We start from the raw sequence: 9875 nt of genomic DNA on the forward strand, positions 1-9875 counted from the left end.
AGTGGCGCCCGTGACTCGTTCGTGACCCCTCTCACCCTCTCCCCCGTGACCCACACAATGGTGACGCGCCGGCCGGCACAATGGTGCATTGTGGTCGCCGGCGGGTCGGCAGTCGGTGCCGGCGCAACTGCACGGGCGGCGAGCGTGGCCCACCCGCAGGGGTCTGAACTCTGAGTGTATGATGGGTCTGTGAAGCCCAGCATGCATAACTGAACTTGTTTCCCTATTATATGATGATGGTTGTCTGCACAGTGCGCACCAAGACCTACCAGTAACTACCCGTGTTGATTCATTTTTATCTTTCATCTACGTTCGCCCACCCGCTTCCTGAGCCGAGGCTGTTGCGGGTGCGGTCGAGGTGGCAGCTGCGTGCTGCCGCAGTGCCGGGGCTGTCCCTGTTGCTTTGGTGTATCTCTGTTACCCAGAGCTATATCTCTGTTAGCTGGGGCGCCGCCGCGCTATGTGCCGGAGCTGTCTCTGGTACCCAGAGCTCCGTCTCTATTAGCTGGGGCGCCGCTGTATGTTGAAGCTCTATCTCTGTTAGCTGGGGCGCCGCTGTCGCCGTCTCAGCCGGCCGTCCATTGTTCGGCTCTCAGCCCTCGACGGCTGCGCTGGCTGGTTCCTGGTTTGTCGAGCGGGGACCGAAGGTCGCCGCACCGCGGACTCCATGGGAGCGAGCTCGGGCCCGGCGTGACCCTGGCCGTGGTCCGTCCTGCACCCCCGTCCCGGAACCCCCTGCGCCCGGGGCGGCGCGGCGGCCGGCACCGTACCGCGGCGGTAATATAGGGTCCTGGTGCTGAAATGTGGTCCCGAGCGCGGCTCAGTGCAGTCGCGCTGCTCTGCTGGCCTTCTCATGTCAAAACGATGGGCCAATCTGAGTCGACTAAGGAAGCTAGAAGTGAGGAGAAGGAGTTATCATTGTCATTACATCTCTGCTGAATTGTGCTGCTGTGACTGCAGAATATTGACCTTAGTTAATCGGCAGATAACAACACAGCTGGTATGGCGTAGACGTCAAATAACCAGCGGTAAGCAAAGGCAAACAAAGCTCGCAGGATGTGACACGCGCCGGAAATTTGATTCACACAAGGACCTTGAATGCTAGTTGTCCTATGCCACCCACGGTCCCAAACCAAACAGCTTGTGTAAGCGATTTTCTGCCAGCTGAGCAATTAGTGAGGGTGCCACGAGGGCATTCGATTTTGTTTGATTTTCCGAGAAGGGGTCCCGCTGGGTCGGACACTTCATCGCCCGGTCACGCTGCATTACTCCGATCTGCAGAGGCATATGGTTTCAACATTCGGCCGTACGGCTATTACGGCCCACTGGCACCGTTTGAGGCCGGTAATAGCCGATATTACCGGCTATCACGGCGCGCAGAGCCATTTGTCCGCGGCGGCCAGTCAGCGGACGCCGTCTGCCGGCGCCATCAGCCGCCGCCGCACTCGGCCAGAAATCACAATCGCATTATCATCGTGCCATTTCCAATCTTGATACATGCAATTTCAATTCATGTAATATTTTCAAATATCCATTATTGGCACTTTGCGCTAACTTACGCTCTAGGTCACGGCTTGTAATGCCTTCATAATTGGTCTGATAATCGTTCCATCCGAAGAACTCACTCTGAATCCTGATTCGGCGGCCCGTTAGCTCCGGCACTATCGTGCTCTGTTATGTTCATCAGGCTGTTATGGGAGACTAACAGAGATCTGGGCGATGATAGGCAGACGCTAATTCGGTGATAAACGTCATAATTATAGTGGTTTTCCGCAACGCATGGCCGGTGGAGCTTTACGTATTTCTTAAAATAGCTCCGCCAAACTAGCACGTTCAGTTTGTGAGGCGCTATTTGACTGAACTAAATCCATCACACAGACCCCTCAAATATTTGCTATGGCCGCTCGGTGTAAATGGGAACCTGTGCTGAATGATGGTCACGTTGTCCCGTCCGTCGTAACAAAATAGGCCAAGGTGGCAAGAAAAATCCCTTAAGTAACAGTACCCGTAGGTGACATTCACATTTGTTCAGAACGAGAGGTCCGCTGAGGTGTACATTTTATCATGTATCCCAGCATAATAGCGAGGGCGGCATGCAAGCGTTCATCAATGACGGCGCCATTGATTTATTTATTCGTTTGGCTTCATAGCTCACCACTGTGTGAAAGGCTGAATGGCGGCGCGGCGCCGGCCTGCAGAGCGAATTAAAAGAAGCATTTCACCGTCTCAGCCAACCCCGAGTCGCTTGCTCAAACCCCAGTGGCGGTTGTGTAAAGCCCATTCAGAGCCAGTCAACGTTAAACGGCCATTGTGCACCGGTTGGCTGCTGGATGGTGCCGCGGCGGCCTGGCCCGGGGAGCCGGCGGAGCTGGGCTAGCGTCACAGAGGCGTGACGTGACGCCGTGTCACGGCACGACAGGCTGCTGGACGGGTGACGCGGGCGTGCGTGTGCTGACGGCGGGCGGGGTGGAGACGGCTGTCCAACCGAAACCTGGGAACATAGCTGGGTTGTGAAGGCATGGAAGGGAGGGGTACACTAAACCACTGTAAGTTCAACCTCCTTCACAAGTAATTAATCTACTTGTGGAGAAGCACCAAACTGAACCACGCGCTCGGCGACGGACAGACCTCTCGCGGACATCTCGTGGAAAAGTGGTCCGGGATGCTGCCCCAGTTCGCTCCCTCGTCCAGGAGCCGCGCGGTACCGAGAGCGGACGGCGCCAGTGGTACCGGGCCGCCGAGATGTACCGTACCGGTACGGCGGTACGCCAGGAGCGCCACTCCGGCCGGTCTGGGTACCGAGGAGGAGGTAGTGACGTCCGAGGGGCTGTACCGTACCGCACCGGCGGTATGTCAGGGTCGCCATTCCGGCCGGCGTGGGTACCGTTACTGCGACAGAACCCTTCCGTTCCTACCGCGCCGGGATGCCGCCAGTCGCCCCAGACACGAACGGAATGGGGACTCGGCCTGCGCTCCACTGCTCGCGTCTCCGACCCACGGGCCCGCGGGGTGGGGTGCTTGCTGTGCCGACCGGATTCGGGGTGTCTGAAAATTGATAATTTAGACATCAAGGCGTAGTGCGTCTGTTCTTGGAATTTTGTGGAGGTTTAGTTGATTTGCTTTGGTTCTATATAGGTATTTATTTACGCTACAATCGGCTTTGATTGGTTTTAAAATGGCGTCGTCGCTTTTGATGTTGTTATAGCCTCGCCACTCGCTGGTAAAATGGCTCTGACGCGTCCCGGCTGCACATAGGCTGGCGACCCGCGGTCCGCTGACGGCCGTGCTGATGGGCCTGGCCGTTTTGTTCCGCTCGGGCGGTGAGCGATGGCGGTCGGCCGGAGGAGGGCAGCGCGGCTCCATCACCGCGATGACAGCACGGCCGCGGGACGGACGGACACGCCGCCAGCAGCCTGCCGTGGGACGGACGGACGTGGTTAGATCCGCTCACCAGGCACTCGGTGGTCGGCTTGTTTTACAGCGCCGCCGGATGTGTGGGTTTTGTTCCGATCCCGCTGTCAGAAACGTTTTGCCTGGTGGGACCGATACGAACACTCGCTAACTCTCCACTCTTCCCCGCCGCGTCCTTCACCGCGTGCCGTCCTCCCCTCTCTGCTCGGCGGCGAGGACGGGAGGACGGTCAGCGGGTCACGCGTGGCGACCCCGTGGCGCAATTAGCGGCGGCCGCGGCGCGCGCCGTGTAATTGATTAGAGGGGCCGGCGCCGGTTGCGCCACGTGTCGCGCCGGGACTTCTGCGCGCCGCCGCCGGCCAGCGATGGATGGGGAGGACGGGGAGGACCGCGCCGCCGCCGGCCAGCGATGGATGGGGAGGACCGCGCCGCCGCCGGCCAGCGATGGACGGGGAGGACCGCGCCGCCGGCGGCCAGCGATGGACGGGAGGACCGCACCGCCGGCGGCCAGCGATGGACGGGAGGACGGGGAGGACCGCGCCGCCGGCGGCCAGCGATGGACGGGAGGACGGGGAGGACCGCGCCGCCGCCGGCCAGCGATGGATGGGGAGGACCGCGCCGCCGCCGGCCAGCGATGGACGGGGAGGACCGCGCCGCCGGCGGCCAGCGATGGACGGGGAGGACCGCACCGCCGGCGGCCAGCGATGGACGGGAGGACGGGGAGGACCGCGCCGCCGGCGGCCAGCGATGGACGGGAGGACGGGGAGGACCGCGCCGCCGCCGGCCAGCGATGGACGGGGAGGACCGCACCGCCGCCGGCCAGCGATGGACGGGGAGGACCGCGCTGGCGGCCAGGTGCCGCGATGACTGAGACAAGTGGAACGCTGGATAATTCCAGCGTAGTTTCTGGGTCCTTCACTGCAGGGCTGATGTGAGATAACACAGATATTTGAAGGGCATCTCCGCCGCTGCCCTATATACCTGCGGTGTTTGTGTAACTAGCAAGGAAACGGTGAAGCCAATTGATCTCAATGAACTCATTGATAACCGAGATAAGAGGGCTGTTGTTGATCGAATTTAGTGGTTTGATATCCTTGTCCTGATTATTACCGGTGAGTTTGCTCGGTTTTGATTTACCATTTCCTTGTTTACTATTGCGCCTTGTTTTCGGGGACGACGAAGACATATATTTCACAATGAGAAGCGGCCAAGCTTACCTTGACCAAAGCAAACAGGCCAGTAGCGCCTCTGGATGGCTGGGCCGTGTGTTTCGGCGGGGACAGACGGGCGGGCGCTGCCGGTCCCGGCGGTGCCTCCCCGCTGACAGAACGCCGCTCTCCGTCCGGGTGGCTCGGCGGCGCCGTGGCGCGTGCCGCCGATTCTATCGAACTGGGCCGGCGATACCATCGCCGGGGGAGCTGAGCTGACGCCCGGAGTGGGGAGCGGCGATGTCCACCGATTGAGAAGAGTCAGCCGCTCTGGTCTGGGACGGATGTCGGGCCGTGATGGGACGTGTCATTCACACGTCCCATCACGCGTATCAGACCAGGGCCGAATGAAGAATATGAGGCAGCTGCCGTCAATCTGTCAAGTGTCAGCACGGACAATATTTTGCATTGTATTGTGTCAATGCTGTTCTGATGTTGCTAGGATTCTACTGTTAATCGGAGAGCACGTTATGCAGCATGTCTCATAAGTTTGTGCTTTTCGCTCGCTCATTTACAGGGCATTTAAATCAAATCTATAGTCGTTAAAAGATGGGCTCCTTTTGCTTTTGCATCCGTCGAGTGTTTGTGAGAAGGCCCGTCGAGTACTGTTGACTCCTCGTCGTTTGACGATTAAATATGTGGACCTAGCCACTCTCACCCTCGACGGGCCCCCACCGATTTGCAGACGGTCTCTCTATGAGCCAGTCATTCTCAGTCAGCACCGCTGAGCGTTTGGAGGAGGATGGGCAGAGTTGAGAGAGCTTACCGAACGGATTGGCGGCGGAGGAGCGGCCGCGGTGACTCACGGGCCCCGCTCCCAGCACGCCTCGCCGGGCGGCATTGGCGGGTTAGGCTCTGCTCAGCACTGGCCTTGGCATATTCTGCTCTCGTCACTTCGCCCGTGCCACGACTGGCTTATGCCCTTATCTCTGTGGAACTTGTCATAACAAGCATGGGCATTGGATATGATCATGCTTCACACTGTTGGGCTGGCTGGTATGAGCTATCTAATTCAAATATGAAGTATCACGGTTTTTCATCTCTGTTTGACTTCTAAGAATGTATAGTTGGTATACAATTTGGCTCTACATAGATGCGTGCATTCTGTCGTGGAAAGATGAGCCCATTTGAAACGTGACTCTATACAGTTTTAGAGTTAGGTCATCTCCGCGGTTTTGCGACTGACCGCGGGCCCTTTTCCACCCAGGCCGTGAGTGGTCGGTCGGTTATTCGGTGGGGCTCGCCCCTGACTAGTTAACAATTAACGCGGGCACCGATAGTGACCCCGGCCACCACACGCCGGCCCGCTACATTTCCATGTGTCCGCTGTCTGCTTTCCCTGCCTGCGGGCCGCGCCGCCGTGGGGGCGGACGGGACGGGGGTGGTACAGCCTTCTCCGTGAGAGGGAGCCGTGGGAACCTCTCCGGACGGGGCGGCGCTCCGTGACACCCGCCGCCTGACGTCACACCCGGTCACGGACGGCCGTGACGGCTGCGGCAGACGTCACGGCAGACGGCACGGCAGACGTCACGGCAGACGTCACGGCAGACGGTATGACCGGCCGGCGCCATGGGACAGTCGCGCTGTTGCTCTCACACCGGCTGCTCTGAAGGGGGATGGTGAGGCGTCAGCATCCAACCGAACTTCAGGCGGTCTGCGGTCGGTTACATTCCTCACGTATCATCTGACAAAAAATCCCATCTTCCCACGGCGTGTCTGCGGCGAGTGACGGATGGCGGCGGGCCTGAGCGGCGGACACCTCAGCCCAGCCGGCTCCAGCCGCTGCGGACACCTTACCCGGCCGGCTCCCAGTACGGCGGACACCTCAGCCGTTCGGCTCCCTGCGCTCTGGCGGCGGCTGCGGCGGCGGCGCGTGCAGCGCTCATCTGCCGCCGCCGCCGCCGCCGCCGGGTCGGGGTCGGACGGCGCGCGGCCTTGACCGAGCACGGCGCGGCGCCGCGGCGGCTGTCGTGCGGAGCCACCCGACCCGCGCTGACCCGGCGGCGGCGGAGCAGGCACGGACGCCCGCCGCTGGGCTGGGAGACGTCCCCGTCCCATGCTCGTCCGTCGGCGCCCGGCCGAGGGCATGCGGGCGTCCCTGTCCCAGTAGTGGTCCGAGGAGCGGCGCGGCGGCCAGGACCGGCCGCGGGCGGCTGTTTCACGGGTCACGACTGTGCGATATTTCTCCGAGGGCCGTGCGCCCGGTGACAGGAGAGGCGTTCGACGGGAGGTCGCCCGGTCCCGATCCGTCGGCCCGTAATACCTTACCGGCTGACTGCACTGCTGTAACTTAATCTCGTTTATAGAGGCCGAGGTCGCGTGATCCGGCGGACGGCAGTGGAGCGGTCCCATCTGCTGACCTCGTCACCTACCGGGCACCTGCGGCCGGGCCGGCGCCGGTAGCAGTCCGGCGCCCTGTGGTGGTCGGTCGGAGATGTCACAGCGCTGTGCGGCGGACGAGACCCGCTGAGAGCGGGTGTGTGCCCCGCTCGGCGGCCCCGCGGTCCCCGCTGGGAGGCCGCGCTGCCGGCGCCGGGTGGCTCGGGACGGCCCGCCGCCGTCTGTATGCTGTCGTAACCCGCCCCGCACACTAATGACACGCGTCGGCGCATCGCGCGGCGCCGGTTGGGAAACGATCCGAGCCGCCGCCGCCGTCCGGACAAATACTCGGCCCGTGTCAATACTCCGGGGGTGTGTAAATGTACGCCTGTGTGTAAATGGCCGCCGAACTGCCGCTAACAAGAGGTCGCCGTGGTCCGCCAGTGAACGATCGCTAACGACCCTGGGAAAGGAGCGGCGAGCCCCCTCACACGGCACCCGAGGCCGTAACCGGGATGTGATTGACTGTTATAGGCATTGGCCGGGGAAGACATGCAACGCGGCATCACCGGCTGCATAAATAAAGGCTTACCGTTGTGTGGAACACGATTTGGGCTCATGTCTATGAATATGATGAGGAAACCACGGGCCTGTTTTGCTGGTTATCTCACGGGGATGACTCCCGGTATGACATTTCCGCTACACACCCCTGCAGCCCACTCGGCTTTCTCGCCACAAAGGCGCGCGGCTGTCACATGTCCGCCGTGGCCGTAATCCGTGCCCGATCCGGTCCCGGTGGACCCGCCCGGAATGTGCCGCGCCAACAGCGGCGCTCTCACTGGCGGCCCCGTCTGCCGACATCACCTCTCAGTAGCTACATCGCCCACACCTCACCTCTCAGTGCCCTCATATCGCCTGTGCGCCCGCCGGCGGCAGCGAACTCTGTCCCAGCCGAGTCTCCTCCGACCTACTGCAGTAGCCGCTGGCAGCGAGTTACCGCTCTCCCTCTTACGCGGGCCGTCAGAGAGTTGCACCATCCTGCAGACGGCAGACGCCGAGCGGAAAATAATCGCCATGGAGCAGGACAAAGAGAATGTTCAACTTCCACCGCCGGAGACGCTGTGCAGTCCGTATGGCGCAAGCCAGAAACCTCGGAACCGAAGCTGAAATGAAATAAAAACCGCCATCGGCCTAATGGCTGTTGTACAAACACGTGTGTAGGTTCCTTTCTTGTTCCCGTGCGCGTCACGACGCGATATTACATCAATCCTGACGTGGTGTGACGTGGGATGACGTGGCGCTCTCATGCCGTCCCGTCTTATCCAGTTCCATCTGGTATCAGTCCGCCTCATCCTGTCCCGTTCCTTTCCAACCTATTCCGTCTCGTCTGACCTGATATCCCGTCCCGGGCCTGGTCCTGTCTCATTGATATTATCCCATCCCGTTCCGTCCCTTTTCGTCCCATCATAACCTGTCCCATCACATCCCATCTCATCCCGTTCCAGCCCTTCCCGTTCCGTCCCACCCGTCCCATCATGTCTTGTCCCATCACATCCCATCCCGTCCAGTCCCGACCCCGTCCATCGGTCCATGCCATCCCTTTTACCCTTCTCCTGTGGTGATGGTGTTTTGCAGCTGCACCTGGTTCTGAGCGCCGCTCATCCATGCATGGCGCCGCCGTCCGCCTGTCATGTGGATGACACCGGTTTCCACACCGCTGCTGCCGGCCCCCCGCTGGCTGGTGACCGGCGTTACGCGACGTTAGGCCCGTGCTGAGCTGGCAGCGGCGTGCGGTGCGGAGGTAATGCCCACTTACCCATCTTTTTATCTCATCGGGAGACATGAAATGCTTCGGCCGCGCCGGATCCCGCTGCCGTACCGTGCCGTACCGTGTCGTATGAGTAGTTTGTCGTACCCCGCCGGACGATATCTTGTCATGCCAGACACATCGGAGTGCGATACTGGCCCTAGATGTGCCCACCGACAGCCGTAACTGTCTGATATGCGCGGTGGGACAGGTAACTATCTGAGAGACGCGGTAACTGACAGACACCTAGCAGCTGCTGTTGGTTTTGGAGCCGCCGGGCCCCGGTGGCCGGCGTACCGTGGCGAAATGGCAGCCAGACGGTGTCACGGCCGGCGTTACGGCGGCGTTACGGGCACGTGACGGCCTGATAACGAGCCGGCCGTCTGACGGACCGGACCGGCCGGGAGGGCTGGGTTGGGACACGGAGACGCCGGTGAAGGGAGCGTGGTGTCAGACGCGCGCTGATGTCAGACGCTCTGACACGGATGGCCGAGCGCGACCGGGAGCCGCGGCGACCGACTGCAATCGATCGGGGAGCGGGCTGGGTGGGAATGGGTGGGAGTCAGTGGCTTCAGACGGACGAGCTACCTGGTCACACGGGGAGATAGGTACGGGATTATATGCTGTAGTCATGCTTTGATTTGAAACAGCTCATTACTTTTAGAGCCAAGTTCAAAATTATCTTTCCTTGATATTGCGATGTTCTGTTCACGCTTTCCATTACTTCCATTATGCATGCGCATGCAGCTCATTCGTTAGTTAATTAGCAGTTCATTGTAATGCTTTATTTATTAAGCTGATTTCGCCGATTTCGATGTATTATAAGAAAATGACTACCAACAGTTAATTTTTTTTACCCGATGGCCGGCTTAACCGCTAGATATTTCGTATGCCTCTGGTTATCGCCCGATCTGCAGTTGCATGTGGGGGTGGCTCTGCCGACGGGATACACGCCTTTTTCAGTGTCCCGTCTTCGATAGCCGTACCGTTAGGGTGTCCCGCCGCCGTGCAGAAGGTAGATGATCAGATATCGAGTGGCTTACTGTACCTGCTCTCATCGAACATCGGCGGCAGTAACGGTCAGCGTGAGAGCCCAGGGGCCGTATTCACGTCGACTTCGTAAGTCGATT

The sequence above is a fragment of the Amphibalanus amphitrite genome, unplaced genomic scaffold (genome assembly GCF_019059575.1).
Source record: "Amphibalanus amphitrite isolate SeventyFive unplaced genomic scaffold, NRLGWU_Aamphi_draft 001217F_arrow, whole genome shotgun sequence".
Classification (NCBI taxonomy): Eukaryota; Metazoa; Arthropoda; class Thecostraca; order Balanomorpha; family Balanidae; genus Amphibalanus; species Amphibalanus amphitrite.